This window comes from Mchenga conophoros, linkage group LG6, assembly GCF_057382185.1.
Source record: "Mchenga conophoros isolate Kocher_MC1m ecotype Shallow Benthic linkage group LG6, M_conophoros_male_GT1.1, whole genome shotgun sequence".
In the NCBI taxonomy this organism is placed as follows: domain Eukaryota; kingdom Metazoa; phylum Chordata; class Actinopteri; order Cichliformes; family Cichlidae; genus Mchenga; species Mchenga conophoros.
Genome location: NC_140531.1, coordinates 6,038,355 through 6,060,320, shown reverse-complemented (window position 1 = coordinate 6,060,320; position 21,966 = coordinate 6,038,355). Strand labels below are relative to the sequence as shown.

Here is a 21,966-nt window from a genome sequence, read left to right as displayed (position 1 = left end):
TGTTCTATACCAAATGCAGAAAAATTGTTTTAAGAAAGCAATTAAGTTCATTTTCCAAAAAATATAATTGTTTGCTTGAAGGACACCAGGAGAGATGAGTCCTCCGTCACAGATGGTGTGGTCAGTGAAGATGGTCGCCTGCAGGTTCAAGCTCATTGCGTCTCCAACCCACATCCACTGCCACTGTACTTAAGGGAAGTTATAGACTTTCTTCTGCACTTAAATTTGGATCACCTCGATCCATGATAGTCATTCAGGCTGTAATGCCTGGACTGGAAACAAGCCATCCTTAAAATATTACAACATTCCAGCTCCTTTGTTGGAATGCAAAACAAATGTGTTGTTTAAATCAGAGACTTCACTTGTGACAGAACAACAAATATTTTATTTTTATTATATAAGTAATGTAAGTATAAAACAAAGTTGTTGAAGGCCTAAACTTTTCAGAATAATTAAATCTGAGACTTTGTTTCATTGTAAGATTATAACAGTGATGGCAAATTGTTTGTTGTTCAGCAGAACAGTGTCCAGTATGTTGGCTGTTGTACTTTGTTGTGTTTGAAAATAAAAGTTGGGCTGATTTTAACATCATTACAAAAAGTGTTGTTAATTATTTTTAATCATATTCAGGTTACCACAAATTGTTTTTTTCATTTAGTTGAACTTAAAATGTTTGTAAGTAGGTAAACAATTAGTATTGTACAGTCAGAAATATCAAATTATTCTTAATACTGCAGACTTGCAATGAATAAGTTGTCCTAACAGTCATCTTAAGCAAGCTATACTTAGTGTTTTTGAGGCAACAAGTTTACATAGTTTTGTTGAGTTCTGGGAACTAAAGAGGCTTTACAGTGTACTCAAAATGGGTAAGTTGGCCTAGCTTAATCATCTTAAGTCAAACATTACTCAATCTTTTTGAGGCAACGAGTTTACATAGATTATTTGAGTTCTGTGAACTAATTAGATTTTACAGTGTGGGGGGAACATTTCACCTGGAACAACTCTGACTGTCACAGGTACTGACTGACCAATAAGTATTTATCTGTATTATATCCCTATACTATGTATAGTGCAGTGTTAATTTCAATACGTTATCGTGGCTCAAGTGTTGGCAGTTCGTTTTGTAATCGGAAGGTTGCCGGTTTGAGCCCTGGCTCCGACAGTCTCTGTTGTTGTGTCCTTGGGCAAGACATTTCACCTGTTGCCTACTGGTCAAAAAACAAAGATGAAAAAGAGCCTAACGATACTTCAAAGCCATTGCCTCAGTTGTTCTACTGTAGAAACATATGCAAGCAGAAATGAAGGTTAGGCTACAGTGGTGCAAGCCTGACTGCTCATCAGTGCCTTTGTTTCTTGTTACAAGAACAGTTTCCTTCCTCATACTGCTCATAACCGTTACATGCTTACACTGATTTGTATTCTAATATCGGCATCACGGGCATCGGTAAAAAAAAAAAAATAATTACTCGTGCTCATGCTGCCCCGACATCATGCCAGCTCATATCGGGAATGGCATAGGCACCGATGGGTTTTCTATCGCCCATTTGCTGGGAGTAAGTACGCCCTTCGTTTGCGAGGTGCGCCTGCTGCTTGCTGCGCAGGGTGGAGAGGGCGGGGTGGCGGGGGATTCTCTGGCTGGCTGGAGCAGCATCTAATAACCAATTCGCAAAATAAAAAAAAAAAAAAAAAAAACAAAACACGAAAACACCAGACATCATGATACAGACTTATAATTTGCACCGATGTTTTTTCGCGCTCACTTTTCGTAAACTTTATTGTCATCTCCGCTACATACAGTCCATATATCTTCATTAATGTAAAATGTGAGTAAAGAATTATTTATGTAAATGCAAAATAAAAAGAAGTCCATATGATGCCCACCTTCTTCATACTTGTCATTATTAACATTGAGTTTCAAGTTTTTTTTGTCATATGAAGGTGGCACATTGCACATTATAATCAGCAAAATAGCAGATAAAGTAATTAAGGCAAAAATAAAAGAAAATGCATATAAATAAAGAAAAAATATAAAAATATAACAACAGCAGAATAAATAAATAGAAATTACTTAAACTACTGTAAAAATACTTTGAGCAGTTCAGTAGCCTGATGGCTTGTGGTTAGAAACTGTCCCTGAATCTGCTGATGTGGGTGTGGATGCTCCTGTACCTCCTGGCAGGAGCATGAACAGTGTGTGGCTGGGATCAGAGTCGACCTGGAGGGCCTTCCTGTCTGTAGAGGTCCTGGATGGCTGATAGTTCAGTCCTGGTCATGCATTAGGACAAACTGAGCAGTAATAGCTCGTGAAGAAGCAGTTAAAAAATAATACAATTTACAATTTTATTTGAATGTTTTAAAGGGGTTTATCACAATACCTTGCCCCACGTCCTGCAACACACAATCTACCTAAAATTTGTGATGGTCCAAAGACCTCCATTGTGTTAATGACATCTTCTGGTATGATAGTGGAGAGAGATTCAGTCAATCTGACTTGTAGCAGTGATGCTAATCCAGCAGCTAAACACACCTGGTGCAAGGAGAACAAAACCCTCATCTATCTATCTATCTATCTATCTATCTATCTATCTATCTATCTATCTATCTATCTATCTATCTATCTATCTATCTATCTATCTATCTATCTATCTATCTATCTATCTATCTATCTATCTATCTATCTATCTATCTATCTATCTATCTATCTATCTATCTAAGACTGGCTACGGTTGTCAGCCACCTCCTGTACATGGATGACATCAAGCTGTATGCCAAGAGTGAACGAGACATCGATTCACTGATCCACACTACCAGGATATAAGGCAACGACATCGGGATGTCATTTGGACTGGAGAAGTGTAGTCGAATAATAACAAAGAGAGGGAAGGTAGTCAGAACTGAGGGGATCGAACTACCAGAAAGCAACATTGCAGACATAGAGGCCAGTTACAAGTACCTGGTGATCCCACAGGCAAATGGGAACCATGAAGAGGCCGCTAGGAAAGCTGCAACCACCAAGTACCTGCAGAGGGCCAGGCAAATCCTGAGGAGTTAGCTGAACGGTAAGAACAAGATTTACTAGTCCCTAAGGACCCCAAAGCGCTTTACACATTCAGTCATCCACCCATTCACACACACATTCACACACTGGTGATGGCAAGCTACATTGTAGCCACAGCCACCCTGGGGCGCGAGCTTGAAGGATAACACCGCCCGCAGGGGTGAGCTGGGTGTTTTTTTTTGTTTTTTTTTTAATATATATAGATACATTTCCCAGATGCTCCAAAGCTTCCCTCTGTGTCAGTGAGTCCCTCTGCTGAGATAGTGGAGGGCAGTTCAGTGACTCTGACCTGTAGCAGTGACGCTAACCCAGCAGCTACATACACCTGGTACAAGAATCAAACACAACTTAGTAAAGAACCACAGCTCTCCTTCAGCACCATCCAGCCCTCTGACTCTGAAGAGTACCACTGTACAACTGAGAACAAGCTGGGAACATCAACACCTGAATACATCTCTCTTGATGTGAAATGTGAGTGTAACTAAATGTATACAGTTTTGTTTTATACCCTTACAAATACATCTATCTTTTGTAATGTTTTCCCCACTTTCCCTCCCTTTAGAGATTTATGTATTACTGTCAAGAATACTACATCAATTATCCCAAAAGTTGGGACATGTTTTTAAAAAGGAGTTTATATTCATATTGTCTGTTGAAACCCTAAGCAAAAATCACTATTATGTTTTTGGACATAACTATTTTAATCCAATATGATAGGAGTAATGTAGTAGTTCTATTGCAGAGAATTAAACTTGCACTGGATTCTGCACAGGTAGATATGCAAAATACAATAAAATAGACACACCACCCTGCACATATAGCAGAAGAATTTACACTAAACGAGTACACGCATCTAAATATAGTAACTTAGCATTCACCTTGACGGTTAGCTCCGTCACACACAGCTTTCATCAGTTGACTTCAAAAATATGTTTTCCAAGAGTTCATCCTTAAAATCACTCCATTACTGGTGTCCTACAAAACAACAAGTATAACATGAGCTTAGAAATGGCAGTGACTGTGTTTACCAATACCAAGGTGATGTTCAAGCTGCTAGCTACACTAACAAGTCATTTACCAGATGCGCTCAGCGTGGTGACATGACAGCCACATGGACACACCAAGCTGCTCTGCTAGCTTAGCTAAATAATGCTACATGTCAAAGTAAACAAAAGAAAATAATGTGATGCTGGTGGACATTACATTACATACTAGCAGAATTTAGTTATTTAGTATTGTTTTAAATCACCTGCTCCACTCACCGTCTTGCTTTTTTTCACCCTCACCTTTGCAGCCATCTGTCATTGTACTTTTCACTCTGCCAATGCTGTAATTTCAAGTTTGTCTATTCCCGAGGGCACTCTACTGTCCTTGGGCCCAAAGCAGTTACATGTCTTGCCTGGTCGTGAACAGTGCCTCCGCGTGCACTGCTTAGCACTTTTTTCTTACTGCAAGAAGTTCCTGGATCCAAACTAACTGGTGTTGATTTTGAATATTCTCCTGCAGGCAAGACATGTTCACTTGGTTAACTGTGGATTCTAAATTGGCTGAAAATGTGGATTTGAGATAATTGCCTGTCTCGCTATTTGTTATGAGCAGTGTTGGGACTAACGCGTTATTAAATAACGCGTTACAGTAACTACGTTATTATTGTGGTAACGAGGACGGTAACTAGTTATTATGCCAAAATCAGGAACGCGTTAGTCGTTACTGGGATTTAGATAGGGTCGTTACTCGTTACTTCGTGTGGTGGTTGTCGCAGAGCTTCCACAGATTCAGTAACATTAGCAAGTGGTGGAGGCCAGCAGGTGGATGAAGGAAAGGGGACGCAGAAGGAAAAGAGACCCGAGGCGGCCGCAGGTCCAAGTGTGAACTGAACTTCAGGTAAGAAGTTATGACCTGCAGTCTCTCTGGGTCAGATATGAACCAAGTTTAGGTGGAGTTTATTTTTGTTATTCTGACTTTTTCCGTACTGCGTGCTAGCTAGCATGACGGAGTTTCTATACAGCTGGGTGGTGCTATGATGTTAACGATGTTAAACTTTATTTTGTTCATAAGTTATTAGAGTTGCCAACCGTCCCGTCTGGTATTCAGAGAAAATATTACGCCTTTCTTATTGAGGTGAAAAGGAACAGTTTGTCCCGTAATTCAGCTACAATGAAAAAGGCACAAAGCTGGAGTTATTCTGTGTCTTTGCTGCACAGCTGCCTCTTCTTCTCTCATTCTCCTCCCTCCCTCTCCCGTTTCTACTTCAGTCATGAAAACTGATCAATGATCAGCTGATGGGCTTTTCTCTCTTGTTTGTTTATCGCTCACTTTGCGCAGAAAGAGGAAACCAGCGGATGTCGCGCTAAACAACAGCAGCACGTTTAAGCTTGATCAGCTATTGTTAGAATTTATTTAATATTAATTTCTAGTATCAGCTGATGTTTGCTGGAGCCACAGCTGCAAAAAAGCTGGTGGTCATGATATGGTTTGGTTATCTGGTGAGAGGGAAACATGAAGATGAAACCAGGAGATGTCCTTACTGGATCATCAGAGCTGAACAGGTGATGGAGAAACAGGTTTATCTTTTAGGTGACATGAATGAGTTGAAGGGAAGTTATGAACTGTTTCTGAGAGACAAATAACACCAGGATCCTTTTTTCATGTAGCTGACAGCTGGTAACTGTGCAGGGGCGGGTCTAGCAAAGTGTTGCCAGGGGTCCATGTAGGGCATTAACAGGGAAAGGGGGGCACAAAGAAATACTTTTCTTTCTTATTCTCATTTAAAATGTCTAGCTTTTAAAAAATAATTATCTGAATCTTACAACAAACGATTGATAGATTGATGCATATATACCATCAAAACAGTGAACATCACTGTCACAACAGTGTTTATTTTCATTCAAAGGCTTTATGATTTTTCCTATAATGGTCTAGTCAAAATGCCCGGGCCAATTTTCTGTCCCAGTCCAGCCCTGTATGCAGCTCATCTGCAGTCTGGTGTTGCCTACATCTTCCTATTCAGAAGGCAGAATTTCCGAGTTCTGAGTACAATCGAAAGCACCACGACTGCAGTTTTTGTGTTGGATGTAAAAGGCGCACATGACACTGTGACGTAGGCTAGAATCATGGCGGCGGTCAACAACGGTCCAGGCGTGGGATTTCTCTCCTGGAAATATGCACATTATCTTTTCCTTTCTATTGGTAGGTGGCACAGTGCACTGTGGCAAGTAAGCAAGCTAGAAGACTGGCAAAGTTATGGAAGCAACACATTAACAAGAGAATTCTGAGTAAAACCAAAGTTACTTTCCCTAGTAACTAGTTACTTTGAAAGTAACGAGTAACTTGAAGTAACTGAGTTACTTTTGAGAGAAGTAACTAGTAATGTAACTAAGTTACTATTTTAAAGTAACTTACCCAACACTGGTTATGAGACACACTGGCAAACTTTTCATTGTGTATCCTGCCTCTCACTGTGGCTGGGAGAGGCTCTAGTCCCCTTATTTCTTAGTTGGAGAACTGCAATACTAATCAAGTGCAACATTCATTACTGTAGCCATTTTGACAGGAGCCACTGTCCCGTCCACATCTGCCTGTCCACAAAGATCTCGTTTTTCTCTTGAAATCAAGATGAGACTTGACACTACTGTAGATTAACTACCCCACCTTGTGGTACAAATTTGCAATTACATGGAATCACATCTTCATCATGCAAACTCAAAAACCTCAACTGGCTATTTGAATACATGCAATACATTCAGTGAGGGTACACTGTGAATTATTTGTTCATCAACTTGTCTCTAATGCCACCAGCGACACTTGTGTTGAGCTTTGTCCATGTTTTCTAGGTTGCTAACATTCTCCTAGTGGCACCACTATGAAAGTTTTAAAATTCCTTTTTTTCCTTTTCTAAAAGATGAATTGTGATGCCACTGGAACATGAAGTCATAATATGGATGAGGACAGTGACTGCTGTACTAAAATCATTCAAATTCACTGAGCAGCTGCTATGGCATTAAACAAATTAATAACATGCTAATACCTCCTTGTGTTTTCTTTCCCAGATGCTCCAAAGCTTCCCTCTGTGTCAGTGAGTCCCTCTGCTGAGATAGTGGAGGGCAGTTCAGTGACTCTGACCTGTAGCAGTGATGCTAACCCACAGCTAATTACACCTGGTATAAGGAGGATGAAGACTCACCTAAAGCATCCGGACAGAGCTTCACCATCACTGACTTCAGATCTGAGCACAGTGGGAGTTATTTTTGTGAAGTGCAGAACACCAGAGGACGTCACAACTCCACCTTAAAGCTGAAGGCTGTAGCAGGTAAGTTAGACCAGCCATGTTGATTAAGCTCATACCACATCCATCACCTGGTTGTGTTTTTCTAATAATGGCCAGTTCTTGTTAAATTCCTGTGTGGGGTGAGAAGATGTTGATGTTGATTGTCTCAGTGTAATAAAATGCATGTAGCTGTCTCATGAAATGCTCTGTTTATGATTTTAAAATGGGAATTATATCTAAGAGCTTCCACAGCAGTCAATGGTTTATCCTCAGTAATTAAAATTAGCTTAGATTAAGTTCTATGAATAGTGGAATACAGATGCTGTAATGGATTTATCCTGCTGATATTTATATATAACACACTAGTTGGAGATAAATTCTGAATTTCCACGCCCCCAAACACACCACTTCCAGTTCTTATTTATACATATTTGAGCCCCCAGTTCTACAAGCTGTTCATTCTCGTTTTCGTGCCCCACACTCCCTCCCTTTTTTTCAATTCTTTTACTTCTTTCACTTTACTTCTCATTAGTACACGTGGATCTGCCAGGCCCAGGAGCCATCGCCAAGGCCCAAACCACAGTTCAATTCATGTTTAAGTTATTCGTCTTTATCTACTAAAAAAACACTGTCAAACCTAAAATGAGGACGTGGGATCAGCTAATGAATGACTTCTAATAGGTTTAATAATTGCATTTGATCACTTTTTTTTAGGAACATGGACAATGGCATCTCTTATGGTTCCTGCTAGTCTCCTCATTATTCTTCTGGCTCTCGTACTCATCTCTCATCCTGTGGTTCATGTGAGTGCATCTTTAGTGTCAATTATTCTGTGGTCTAAAATTTGTTCATCTTAACTTTGAGTTTTGTTCTTTTGTTTGTCTTTTAAAATGGATTTTAATGAATGAACATGACAGAGCCTCCAAGCAGCAGATTCCTGAGCCTGTAGAGACACCAGATAACAGTGAAGAGGTGAGACTCTAAGTAAGAATACATACATATTGTGTGGAAGTGTGGGGAAACACATATAAAAATACAACTAATCCATTAGTCACAGTACAGAAACGAGCACTGCGTATAATTCACAAGGCTGGTTATCTAGATCATACTCACAAATTCTTTCTTCAGGCAAAGTTACTTAAATTCCAGGATCTGGTTAATTACAATACATCCATAATTTTTTATAAAGCTTTTACTAAACTTTTACCGGCAAATTTACAAACTAGATTTGAAATTCGAGAAAAGGTTTATAATGTTAGAGGATTTGGAGAATTCAAATTACCCAGAACTCGAACAACCCGTAAAGGTTTTTGTGTGTCTGTATGTGGTGTGAAAATCTGGAACAGTCTGAGTTTACAACTGAAACAATGCAAAAATATTTAAATTTCTCTACAAACAGTTGGTCTGGTCACAGTATACTCAATGATGGTTTTTTAGTGTGCTCTGTAATGTCTGTTCTCTTACCATTGCTGGTATGGATTCAAAAAAAAAAAAAAAAAAAAGACTGTGCGTATGTATGTACATATATGTACATGTGTGTGTAGATATATATGTATGTATATGTATGTGTGTATGTGTGTGTTTGTTACTTGTAGTTATTACTGCCTGTTACCTGTGGTAATGTAATTTATAATTTATATATTCTGTATTCAGTTATGAAGGCTCTAATTGTTGCTTGCGAGCTGCAGTTTAGATGCTTGTATGCGCCCGGGGCTGTTGATGGGACTGTATGCAATAATGGGCGTAGCTGCGGGAAGTATATTGTTTTGTTTTGTTTTTTTGTTTTTTTGTTGATGAGTGAGTATAGGGGTGGGATTTAATAAGTTTTCTTCGTCCCACTCCTTTTTCAGGCAATTTTTGTTTTTTGTTTTGTGCATTTTATGTTCAATATAGGTATTTGTTGTGCCTGGAAATGAACAAATAAATGAATGAATGAAAAAAAAGAAAACACTTTCAAAGTGACTGCTGCAATCTCTACTTTCCAGCTTGTCTTAAAGTAATAACTGATTGGGCAGTAACTGTTTATTACTTTTCAATCTCACAGCAAACCATGCTCTTCTTTGTGTTTCATTTTAAATGCGTTTTCTCTTACATTTAGTCCAGGATAACCAAACGCACTGGAAAACACATGAACTAAACAGGTAGCCTGGCTAGAGAAACAGAGGGTTTACATACACATGGAATGGCGAGGGGAGGCAAAACATATGGGGAACACAAATTAGACACAAAGAGATGGACAAAGCTAAACTATTCACACTGAACATGGGACGGAAGACTGTCACAATAAAACAGGAAACCATGAGACGTAGACTGACATGAGCCTGACAAAGGAGTGGAGGAAGGGCAGAGGAGAGAGGGAGCGAGGAAACACAAAGGAGAGAGGATGAGATCAAAATATAAACAGGCCCAGTTACTCAGTCAGACAACCAAAACCATAAATACTGAATAAGCTCAAGAATATAAGCAAACTAAACTAGCAAATAAAAGATACACAGGACGTAAAACAAGGCTCCAAAACACATAAAAACCAAAACACTGGGTCAACGACCCAGGTACGCTAACATGAACAGGAAATAAACCAACAATAACTGTAATGTGCAATATGTCTCTCTGCTTCAGAAAAATCAAAATAGTAAAATTTCCTTATAAGTTGTACTTACCTTAAGTTCTCTCTGTATATAATCCATGCGTGTAAAATAGTTATGTTTCTAATGTCTGCAGCTATGGCCAACATTACCATTTTTCCATGGTAATGACATTGTCTAGGCTAGTGTCCACTTTTCCCAACATCAGGCAGATCATGTTCACACCCAAATTAGACCATCTCTGACCAAAAGTCACAGGAAGGAAAAGGAGGAAGAAGCAGAGATGCTCACATTTAGGAGTGCAGGGTGAGTTCCTTCTCACACAACATCTATCTGACTAAAAGTAGATTTATTTTGTTGTTTTTTTAAATAATGTTTGTCTTTTTTTGATCACTGGTCAACATACATATTACATCAATATCATACCTACAGAAACCAAGAAGCAGCAGCAGATCCAGCTCCTCTGTACGATACAAACCCGACTTGGAAAGCCAAGTCGTAAGCTAATTTTTCCATGGTAATGTTTTAATATCTTTTTAAAAAGAGATAAGTGTGAATATAATGCACGCATGCACAGTGCTTAACACATTTATTAGACCATCTATCATAAAAACAAAAAGAAACAAATCATGCAGAAATCTGCCAAAAACTAACTAAAACATATATTATTATTGATTAGGCAGCTGTGGCGTAAACCTTACATTGGGTAGTGATCTAATAAATGGTTTTTGTATTATATTTTTACTGGTAAGTTTGTCCAGAAATACGCTTACATCATAATTTTAAAGACAATTTTAAAATCTGACTGACACTTTTTTTTTTCTTGTGTCTCTTCTACCCGTCTGCCTGCAGATATCACAACAAATTAATTTGGAGTTGAGCAACATCAATCACCAACTTCCTGGATAATCATACCAATCATTGTTTCTGCTTGAGTAACCAGAACCTTAAAACCCACATCTCTGTGATGTGCTGACCACCCCCTCAATTTCCATACATTATAGATATTTCTGGTATATTGTGCTGCGTTTGTGTTTTGGAGCACACAAAAATGACAATGATAATAATAATATTTTATTTTGCATAGAATCAGAGAACATTGGTGTAGCAGCCAAGGCCACCTCATGGGGTACAAATTGTATTTCTGCAAAACTATCTTTATCTTATCCTGTCAACTCTAAATGCAGAATACTATGATATAACTGTCTGCAGCTTACAGATTGTACACGTTCGTCATTAATCAGTGATGAACATTATATTATCATGAACAATCAATGATTATGTTTCTATATATTTGAGGATCATTTTGTATGTATCGCAAGCCATGTTTACATGGACACAAGTAAATCAATTAAGAATGTGACCGAAATAAAAATGCTTCATGCCAATTGGATGATTCTAACCCAATCAAGCTCGTTCACATCACAATTTCTTTCTGATCAAAACAGGTGGCTTATACTGTTTATTAATGTGATTGGTGTGCATGGAAACACCTTTCCTGATGTTTGGGGTAAAATTATCCTTATTCTGCATGCATGTGTTACCTCCTAAAGGAGAGAGAAGTATGTACTGCTGGGCTTGTAGCTTCATTAAAGACACCAGCATACACACAATTAATATGGGAGAAGAAAAATGATACAAAAGTCCCAAAAGAGAGAGGAGACAAACCAAAATCAGTGGCATGTAGAAAGGTGATGATAAAGGGCGTTTGTTTCCATCGAAAATCACAACTTTTTCTTTTACTATTTCTGGATGAATCTGCCTATGATTTAGTCTGTTCAAATGCTTGATGCATTTAGAAAAGTCCCCTGATTTAAGGTTTAAAGCACAAATTCTTCTGACTGTGAAGCACATCTAAACATGGCTATAGATTTTTCAATTAGTTCTTAGATTAATGTAGATTAATCCAGATCTGTCAGTGAATGCAAGGTTTAGCAGTTTATTGCATGCTTTTTGTCTTCTACTGTTAAAGTTAGATGTGAGGCCAAAGGATGCCATTTTATAGCAACAATGTGCATCTGAAATGTTTGTGCACATAGCATTAGTAGACACAAGCATTTGTGTGCAAGCTAAAAACATATAGTGGCTCTATAAACAGTAGCTAACATGCTTATAAAAGTTTCTACTTGACAAAGAAAAAAGAAAAATAAATGACATATAATCTAAAGAGTTGAGTATTTTTTTGCTAATCAAATAGTAGTTTCCTTTTGCTGCCAGCAGGTGTTTGTAAATAATGAAATAATTTATTCCTACTATACAGTGACCAGGGCTGGACTGGGACCAAAATATGCCCTGGTGGCCCACTATGATTATTTCTACCACATGCAAAAGCACACATGACATACCAGAGGATATATGGACTGTTAATTTCACTAGTGTTATTTCTCTGGTTACCTATCAATGATAGATCCTGCATTTTAGTAAAGCACAGTTTTAAATATGTTTTAAAATATTACATGATAATAACTGTAACGCCTGCAAACTGTAACTTCAAGGCAGGCTAAAATACCTCTAAACTGGACACCAAGTCTACTCGTAGCATTATTTAAAAATGAAGGCTATAAAGACATTTCTCTCTCTCATACACACACAGTTTGTGCACTGACACCTAACTCTATTGATTAATACTATTATGCAGGTTTTAACTCTGACTGAATAAAATGAGTCTTGTAATCATTTCTAACTTTTTTCTTCTTTTTTTTTTACATTTTCTGCTTTAATTACTAATATTATTAGTAGTAGTAGTAGAAGTAGTGTACACTGACTGTGTGTAAGCTTACGTGTATGCAAGGCCCCCCAACACCACACCCACACACACACACACACACACACACACATGCGGTCTCTCTCTCACACACGTTTTTTTATTTTTTATTTTATTGCTATGTCTGGTTTTATTACTGTGTGCCTATTAGTATTGTATAGCACTTCGGTCTACCAGGTGTGTTTTTAAAGTGCTATATAAATAAATGATGATGATGATGATGATGATGATACTCGCAACCAGTAGCGGTTTTAGATACGGGCGACATGGGCGGTGTCGCCCGTATCGCCCCGGGGCGACATCGTGGTGGGGGGCGGCATCACGGGCATCGGCAAAAAAAAAAAAAAAATGCTCGTACTCATGCTGCCCCGACGTCAGCCAGCGCATATTGGGAATGGTACAGGCACCGATTGGTTTTCTATCGCCCATTTGCTGGGAGTAAGGGCGCCCTCCGTTTGCGAGGTGAGCTTGCTGCTTGCGGAACAGGGAGGAGAGGGCTGTCTGGAGCAGCGTCTAATAACTCGCAAAATAAAACAGAATAAAAAGAAACCAACAAACACAAAAACACCAGACATCATGATACAGACTTATAATCTGCACCGATGTTCTTTTTCAAAATTCTATACACGAAAAGTGAGCGCGAGAGCCCTCGGTGCGCCTGCTCGCTGCTGAAGTCAAAGTAAACTTTATTGTCATCTCCGCTACAGTCCAGTATATGGAGAGACGAGACAACGAGGCTCCAGTTACAGCAGTGCAAGTAAACAAACAATATATATAAGAAGAGTAAGAAAATAAATATACACTTTAGGACTCGGGGTAAAGGGCTCAATAACAATTTAAAATTTAAAGTTTGATTATTTAAAGTCTCACACACAACCCTTCGAAAGGGGAGGGGGGCCGGCTGCTTCCATATAGAGCACATTTCATTTATAATGTTGTAAATCCAAGCCCATTATTTATTCATGATTTGAATCCTGGGTTGTGCGAAATCTCAGAAATAAACCTTAGACAAAGTGAATCTGTGAACTAAGGTGTAGGTCTGTTAGGTTATGTTGTGCTGATCCTTGGGTTGAGGGATGGCTGTTCATACTGGAGTGCAAAATTAAAACCAATGTAAGATGGACAAGAAAAGTTCAAATCCATCAGGTCCTCAGTTTAGAAAAAAGAGAAAAGAAGAGGAGGAGAAACGAGCAACAGATACAGGTAAGCAGATGTGTCATTGGATAATGGCAGGTCATCCTGAAACAATCAGAATCAGAATACTTTATTAACCCTAAGGAAATTATGTGGGTTACAGTTGCTCCAAGAAGAAAATGGTAAAAATAGCAACCTAAATGGCGCAAAAAACTAAAAATATCACATGATTCAGTACATTTTTGTCACGGTCTGGCTGGCAGACCGTGGGGATGTGGGGAAGGAGGAGGACCCAGGCGCGGAGCTCAAAGTTCAAGCAGTGCGTTTATTTACAGAGTGGAACAAAAACAACAATAAATCCCCGTGTTCTCCCAGACTCCCGTGTCGTGTCTCTGCGTGAATAGTTCGTGTCTCTGTGCTCTCCGCTCCCGTGTCAGCACCCCCCGGTGCTCGCTGCTCTTCGTGCCTTCCACGCTCCTCCTGCGGGAAACAATAGACGCAGCCGTCAGGACACAAATAACCGCGGGCATACACTTACACACATTAACTCAATTCAATGGGACGACTAACGTGGAGTCTCAAGGAAATGATCCCGCGTCGGTGGGAGCTCCAACTCTCTCCTAAGTAGCTCCCCCGACGAGGCCTGATCAGCAGCAGGTGTGTGACTTCGGGTGTGGCCAGTCCTTCCGCAGGGCCACACCCCTCAGGCCTGCAGGTGGCTGAGCTCCATCCTCCAAGCATACCCGCAGACACACACACACACACACACACACTCACATCTACAAGCATGGAGAAGAGCAGCAGCAACACCAAAATACATAGCAATAATAATAATAATAATATAATACATGACTGCTCAGGGATCCTGGGTCGCCCAGTCCCAGGACCCTGACAGTACCCCCCCTCTAAGGGTCGGCTCCCGACGACCCCAAAACCAAAACAAAAAACAGCACAACCAACCCAGGGCGGGCGGCGGGGGGAACCAGGACGGAGGGCCAGAACCAAAACAAGCAAAAACAACAAAACCACAAACCGACCAAGTCCACAGTCTCAGAGTCAGGCCGCGCATCCCGCAGCGGTGCAAAAAGAAAACGAAAAGACGCCACAAACAGTCACAGGCGGCCCATCAACACAACAAGAGAGTTCAGGGGGCCTACCTCGAGCCCAACGGCGGTGACGTAGCAGCTCCGGCGGACGGCCCCGGGTCCGGCAGCAGCAGCAAAACAGTTCAGGGGGCCTGCCACGGGTCCGGTGGCGGCGGCGCTGCTCCTCCGGCGGCCTGCCACAGGTCCGGTGACGGCGGAACGGTTCTGGTGGCCTGCCACGGGTCCGGTGGCGGCGGAACGGGGGTCCGGTGGCGGCGGCGCTGTTCCTCCGGCGGCCTGCCACGGGTCCGGTGGCGGCGGAACGGTTCTGGTGGCCTGCCACGGGTCCGGTGGCGGCGGCGCTGTTCCTCCGGCGGCCTGCCACGGGTCCGGTGGCGGCGGCGCTGTTCCTCCGGCGGCCTGCCACGGGTCCGGTGGCGGCGGAACGGTTCTGGTGGCCTGCCACGGGTCCGATGGCAACGTCGCTGCTCCGGTGAGCAACAGCGAGGCGTGGCACCAGGTCCATGACGCGCCGATCGCTGACGTGGACGCACCGGACGTGGACGGCGAGGAGGCCGCGCTAGACGTGGAGGTCCCTCCGGTCCGCTGACCTCCGGCCGAGCGGGACCCTCCTCGGCCGGCAGCGAGAGCTCCTCCTCAGCCGGCAGCGAGAGCTCCTCCTCGGCTCGCAGTGAGAGCTCCACCTCCGCTCGCAGCGAGAGCTCCTCCTCGGCTCGCAGCGAGAGCTCCACCTCCGCTCGCAGCGAGAGCTCCTCCTCGGCCGGCAGCGAGAGCTCCTCCTCTGCTCGCAGCGAGAGCTCCTCCTCCGGCTCACTGAGCTCCTCAGCTGGCAGAGCGGGCTCCTCCGGCTCGCCGAGCTCCTGCTCGGGCATGCTGAGCTCCTCCGGCTCGCTGAGCTCCTCAGCTGGCGGTGCGGGCTCCTCCGGCTCGCTGAGCTCCTGCTCGGGCATGCTGAGCTCCTCCGGCTCGCTGAGCTCCTGCTCGGGCATGCCGAGCTCCTCCGGCTCGCTGAGCTTCTGCTCGGGCATGCCGAGCTCCTCCGGCTCGCTGAGCTCCTCAGCAGGCGGTGCGGGCTCCTCCGGCTCGCTGAGCTCCTGCTCGGGCATGCCGAGCTCCTCCGGCTCGCTGAGCTCCTCAGCAGGCGGTGCGGGCTCCTCCGGCTCGCTGAGCTCCTCAGCTGGCGGTGCGGGCTCCTCCGGCTCGCTGAGCTCCTGCTGCTGCTGGACGAAGTCTGTGGTTTCCCAAGCTTGCACTACCCCCCGGGCCTCATGCAGGGTGCAAAGGCAGGCGGAAACTCCCTTAAGCTGGCCGAGGTAGGGATTTCCCACCAGGATTGCCTCGATGGCGTTTAACCCCACCACTCTTGCCCTTGTGTTGGTGGTGTGAGCTACCCAGTCCATCAGGCGTTGGACGCGTGTGAGGTCGCTCTCTCCGGACAAGGCCACTGGAGTGGGTAGTGGAATGGAGGCTGCTGCTGGTGGAGAAGATGGCTGAGCGGGTGATGTGGACGGTGAACAGGATGAAACGGTAAGCGGTGAGGTAGACGTCGCGGGGGATGATTCAGCAGGTGACGGCTGGATTACTAGCTAGGCGATAGGCTGTGGTACAGCGACCAGCTGGGCCGCGGGCTGCGCTTTGGATACCGGCTGGGCAGCTGGCTGTGCCGCAGCTACAGGTGGCTGCTGAGCAGGTAACTGAGCCGAAAGCGGACGGGCAGCTGACCGTATAAACGCGAACGTCGTTTCCGTGTCGGCGTCGGGGCCGGCGTCTCAGGCAGTGAATCCACCAGCTGTCCGAGCTGGTTGGCAGCCTGAGGAGGAGAGTGGAGGTGGAGGGTGGAAAGTAGGAAGTCCAGGACCACTGCATTAAGGGAGTCCACCAGCCAGGGGAATTTAAAAAGCATCTCCTGCAGCCGCCTCTCCACGGCGCGACGCAAACCTTCCGCTGGCTTCTCCCACCACACCTCACATAGGTGGTACACTTCATCCATAACTTCCCTCCTGAGCCTCTCCTCGGAGACCGCTGGGTCCATAAGTGGCGGGATCATTCTGTCACGGTCTGGCTGGCAGACCGTGGGGATGTGGGGAAGGAGGAGGACCCAGGCGCGGAGCTCAAAGTTCAAGCAGTGCGTTTATTTACAGAGTGGAACAAAAACAACAATAAATCCCCGTGTTCTCCCAGACTCCCGTGTCGTGTCTCTGCGTGAATAGTTCGTGTCTCTGTGCTCTCCGCTCCCGTGTCAGCACCCCCCGGTGCTCGCTGCTCTTCGTGCCTTCCACGCTCCTCCTGCGGGAAACAATAGACGCAGCCGTCAGGACACAAATAACCGCGGGCATACACTTACACACATTAACTCAATTCAATGGGACGACTAACGTGGAGTCTCAAGGAAATGATCCCGCGTCGGTGGGAGCTCCAACTCTCTCCTAAGTAGCTCCCCCGACGAGGCCTGATCAGCAGCAGGTGTGTGACTTCGGGTGTGGCCAGTCCTTCCGCAGGGCCACACCCCTCAGGCCTGCAGGTGGCTGAGCTCCATCCTCCAAGCATACCCGCAGACACACACACACACACACACTCACATCTACAAGCATGGAGAAGAGCAGCAGCAACACCAAAATACATAGCAATAATAATAATAATAATATAATACATGACTGCTCAGGGATCCTGGGTCGCCCAGTCCCAGGACCCTGACAATTTTAGAACCTCATTTAGCTCCTATTTGAATGAATCCTTTTCTGTCTTTGTTTCCTCTCTCTCCTCTGACTCTCAGCTTCTTACATCAGTGGATTTTGACCTGTTCTGTCATGGCCCTCTGTCCTTCAGGTACACGTCTGCCTTTGGTCTTTCTCTTCCTCCCTTACTTGCTATGTATGCATGTATTTATGTATGTACGTGTAGAAAAAAAATAATCCAACTCAGAGTTGTCTTGTATTCATTCTGAAGGTAAATACTTTTTGTACAAAGTATCAGTATTGGATCAGTAACAGCCTGAATTTTACTTGGTATCACATCGGAAAGAAAATCAGTGCTATCTCACTCATCACCATCACCTGATTGCATCCACCTGGACCAAACCAAATCATAAGGAGTGGGGAGGCGGGATCAGAGGCAAATTTGGATTTTATTCATCATTGCCCCCCAAAAACCTAATGCTAGGAAATATACACAATTATAAGTACTTTGTGAAGCAAATATAATGTTATTGTAACTAGTTAGAAATATTCTTTTAAAAAAAAAGTATTGACTGTTCTGTTTTCTCGGGCCTCTGTCAGTCATGGGCCCTTAGAATCGTCAGCACTTTTCTCCACCTTTTGGGGCCCCTGTTTTTGGCTGTAAAGTCAGTCAGAGAGCCTGCAGTGTTTTCTTCACAGTGGTTGCCACGGCATTTGTTTCTGATGACAGCTCATTGAACTGTTTTTTTTACAAAATTGCCTGGCTTGAGCAGCTGGGTGTGGGACTTTACTAAAAGCTCAGAGAGAGGAGACACCAGCATCTGAACAGAGACTCAAACCAGCAACCTGCAGCTCCCTGCTTGGCTGCTCCAGTTTTCTCCTCACTCATGTTGCCCACCAGTGATTTCTAGCTGCCCACCCACACAGCAGGCTAGAATATGCGCTGAGCCTCAGCACCAAATACTTGGACATGTTTTCTTTATTAAACAATGAACCAGACCCCAAAAAGTAAACAGCTGTTATTGCTAGGCAACGGGAGCAGCATTTGGAGATGCAGCACCTGACATTCCTGACCATGTGGGCGGAGCATGCATGGAATGGAATGTTCAGTAGAACTGTGCAACACAAGCACTTAGTTACAGCATGTTTCATTGTATCCAGACACAGCTAGAGACAGCATCTCTGTGCAGGACAAACGACAGTTGACGAAGAAAACATCGAAAACTTCACTTCACTCCTCTACAAAACGTTGGCTCCTTTGTTTAAAAGGCCAAAATGAATCGAGGGAGAACGAGAAGAGGATCGGCGAGTGCTTCACCTCACAATACAGTACAGCTGATTAACCTGCAAGACGAATTTCAAATGATACAGGCTGAAAATGTCAAATTAAAAGAAGAGGCAGAAAAATCAAGAGGAGAAGCTAAAAATTCAAAGTTTGAAACTGAAGTAGTATTGCAGGAATTACTGCATGTGGGTCTCAAACTTAAAGGAGAGAAAATGGGAAAACAACAGGCAGAAAAGGAGAATGAAAACATGAAGAAAGAACTGTTGGAAGCTCAAAAAGCATTGGAGGAAGAGAAAACCACAGCACAAGAAGCCAAAAATAAATATCAAACTGCAAAGAAGGAGGCAGGAAATGTGATGCAGGAATTACAGGAGGTGCAGGAAGCTTTTGAAGAGGAAAAAAGGAAAATGCAGTTGGCAACTCAAGAAGCTGTAAATGTAACGGCTGAAGCTGAAACACTAAGTAAGGAATTACTGCATGTAAAGCAACAACTTGAAGAGGAGAAAAAACGTAAACATGAGGCAGAAAATGAGATTGAAAATTTGAAGAAAGAATTGTTGGAAGCGCAAAAAGTGTTGGAGGAAGAGAAAATTAAAATACAGGAAGCAAAGAAAGAAATGGAAGATACAAAGAGTTACACTCAAAACATGAAGGAGGAACTGATGAAAGTGCAAGAAGAACTTGCAGAAGAGAAAATTGAGGTGAAGGTATTCAAGAAAGAAATGACGGTGACCAAGAAAGACTGCAAAGACGCACTCAAAGAAATACGAAAGCACAAAAAGGAAGCTAAAGAGCTCCTCAAACAGAAAGTGAAACTGGCCAAACAGCAGCTGAAAGAAAAATTTAAAGATGCCGAGGAGCAGCTCAACAAAACCTTAAACGAACTGAAGGCAAAAGAAAAGAAAGCCGAGGACAGGAGGGGATTCTGGAGCAGACTGCTGAGAAAGAACTGACCCAGCAGCATCAAGTTTGAGGACATCAATAGTTTCTTCCTCCTTCCCCCTCTCTCCACCTTTCTTTCACCCCATCCTTCTTCTTGGGACGTTTGTTTGTTTTTTTAAAACTCTAATCTAAATACATGTACTGAAATACACAAATAAAATTGCCATAACTTGACTTCATGTTGCCTGCTTCTTTTCTTGTGTGTCTGTGGATGTAAAACAGTAACACACTTTCTGCTCTGTGTCTTTAATTGTAAATAAATGCAATATGTTTTCATTTTAAAATGCAGTGCAAAAAACTTCTGCTCTAAATCTTTTTTTTTTTTAGCAAAAAGCTTTTTTTTTTTGCCTGTTGTGGAAGTTTTCCATTTAAATAAAGCCTGCAGACCAGCGGTGAGCGGTAGCTAACATTCTTTAACTGGCTGCGTTGCAACATTTAGGTAACACTCCCATGACCGCACTGCCACTTCCACAAGAACTGCTTCTCGATTTCCTTCCTTAACCCTTTCGTTTGGAGCTGATCTGACCCACTCAGATCAATACTTTGATTCCATTCAATCGATAAGCGATAGCTCTCACTCCACCTAGTTTGTATGTTGTTGTACATTTAGGTTTCCCAATATGAATTACCTTAACCTCCTAAGACCCGAACTCTTTCATGGCATGCATTTTTAATTTTTCTTTGCTGAGTTGACTGGGGGTGAATGTAAAAACAAAAGAAATGTAAAAACAAAGAATTAACAGTTTGTTTGTTTTTTTACCTAACTTTTGTTTTTGAGAAAAATGAGATCCACATATGACATTTGTTTCAAATTTTGATAGAACAGTGGCAGTATAATGTCCTTGTAAGTGGATATCAGGCCCTTGTAGAGAAAAATTAAGTATTTTGGTCTAGACGTCCCAAAATGTGATGTCCACATATGTGGACTCCAGGGGTCCGTTCTTCGTACCTCGCTCACTACATCCGAGATCAAATGACACATCCAAGATCAAACCATCGCGCTAACCGTGAGCTCGCTAATCCGGTTCTCCGAACACACCTTCCGTTGACGATTAGTACAGCTGGACGCAGTAATGTGACATCACTGGGTGTCGTAAAAGGGGCTACGCATCGATAGTAGAAACATTGATCGGCAACCCTTTGATTGGTCGGCGAAAATGTCGAAGGAGCGCGCTCGGTATTTTTCGGCAGCAGAGCAAGAACTCTTGAGTGAGGGGTTTTAGGAGTTTCAGAGTTTAATTAAAACGCAAGGGAACACTGCAAAGGCTGCAAAAGCAAGGAGAGAGGGCTGGCAGAAAGTTGCTGACAAATTAAACTCGTAAGTAATTTAATAATAACAATAATAATGGAGTGGATCTATATAGCGCTTTTCAAGGCACCCAAAGCGCATGACAATGCCACTATTCAGTCACTCTCACATTCACACACTGGTGGAGGCAGCTACGGTTGTAGCCACAGCTGCCCTGGGGCAGACTGACAGAAGCCAGGCTGCCATATCGCGCCATCGGCCCCTCTGGCCAACACCAGTAGGCGGTAGGGTAGATTTATTATATTACACTATATTATCCAATATTATATTACATTATATTATAATATGTTATATTATATCCCCTTTCACATTAGAGCCACAACAGGACCCACTAGAACATGGGAACAAGTAAAAGTGGAATATAAGAATATTCTACAGAATGGTAATATTTATCACTTATATTGCTTTTCGTCTCTTGGAAAGAGACCCTGAAATAATCTGTTTGTTTGTTTATAACAGCAACAAAGAAAAGGGCAGAGCAAAAAAAGACAGGTGGTGGTCCTGCACCCCCTCGTCAACAAGTTGGTTAAGTGAATAATATCCTCACGGGAAAATCGATATCTCTCAATGAGCACAGTCGCGCTGAGCTAAAGGATCCTGTCTATCCCGCAATATACGCTGAATTCTGAAAACTCTCCTTATCAATCTTGCACCTTCCGCAATGGGCTGCTCGCGTATACGGACAGGACATGGCTGCGACAGGCTTCCCAAATCCACCTTCGCTTTTATAGCCGTGGTCTCTCATCTTGATTACACGAAGTAATTTGCAATTACTACTCTGAAATATGAATTACATCTGTAATAATCACATACATGTAATAGAATGTTAATAGTACATTTC

At 42.8% G+C, this 21,966-nt stretch overlaps 1 pseudogene; it reads right to left on the bottom strand.

Moving 5' to 3' along the window:
* Positions 1-14,961: 14,961 nt before the first annotated feature.
* On the bottom strand, positions 14,962-16,964 carry LOC146571963 (uncharacterized; annotated as a pseudogene).
* Positions 16,965-21,966: the final 5,002 nt, after the last annotated feature.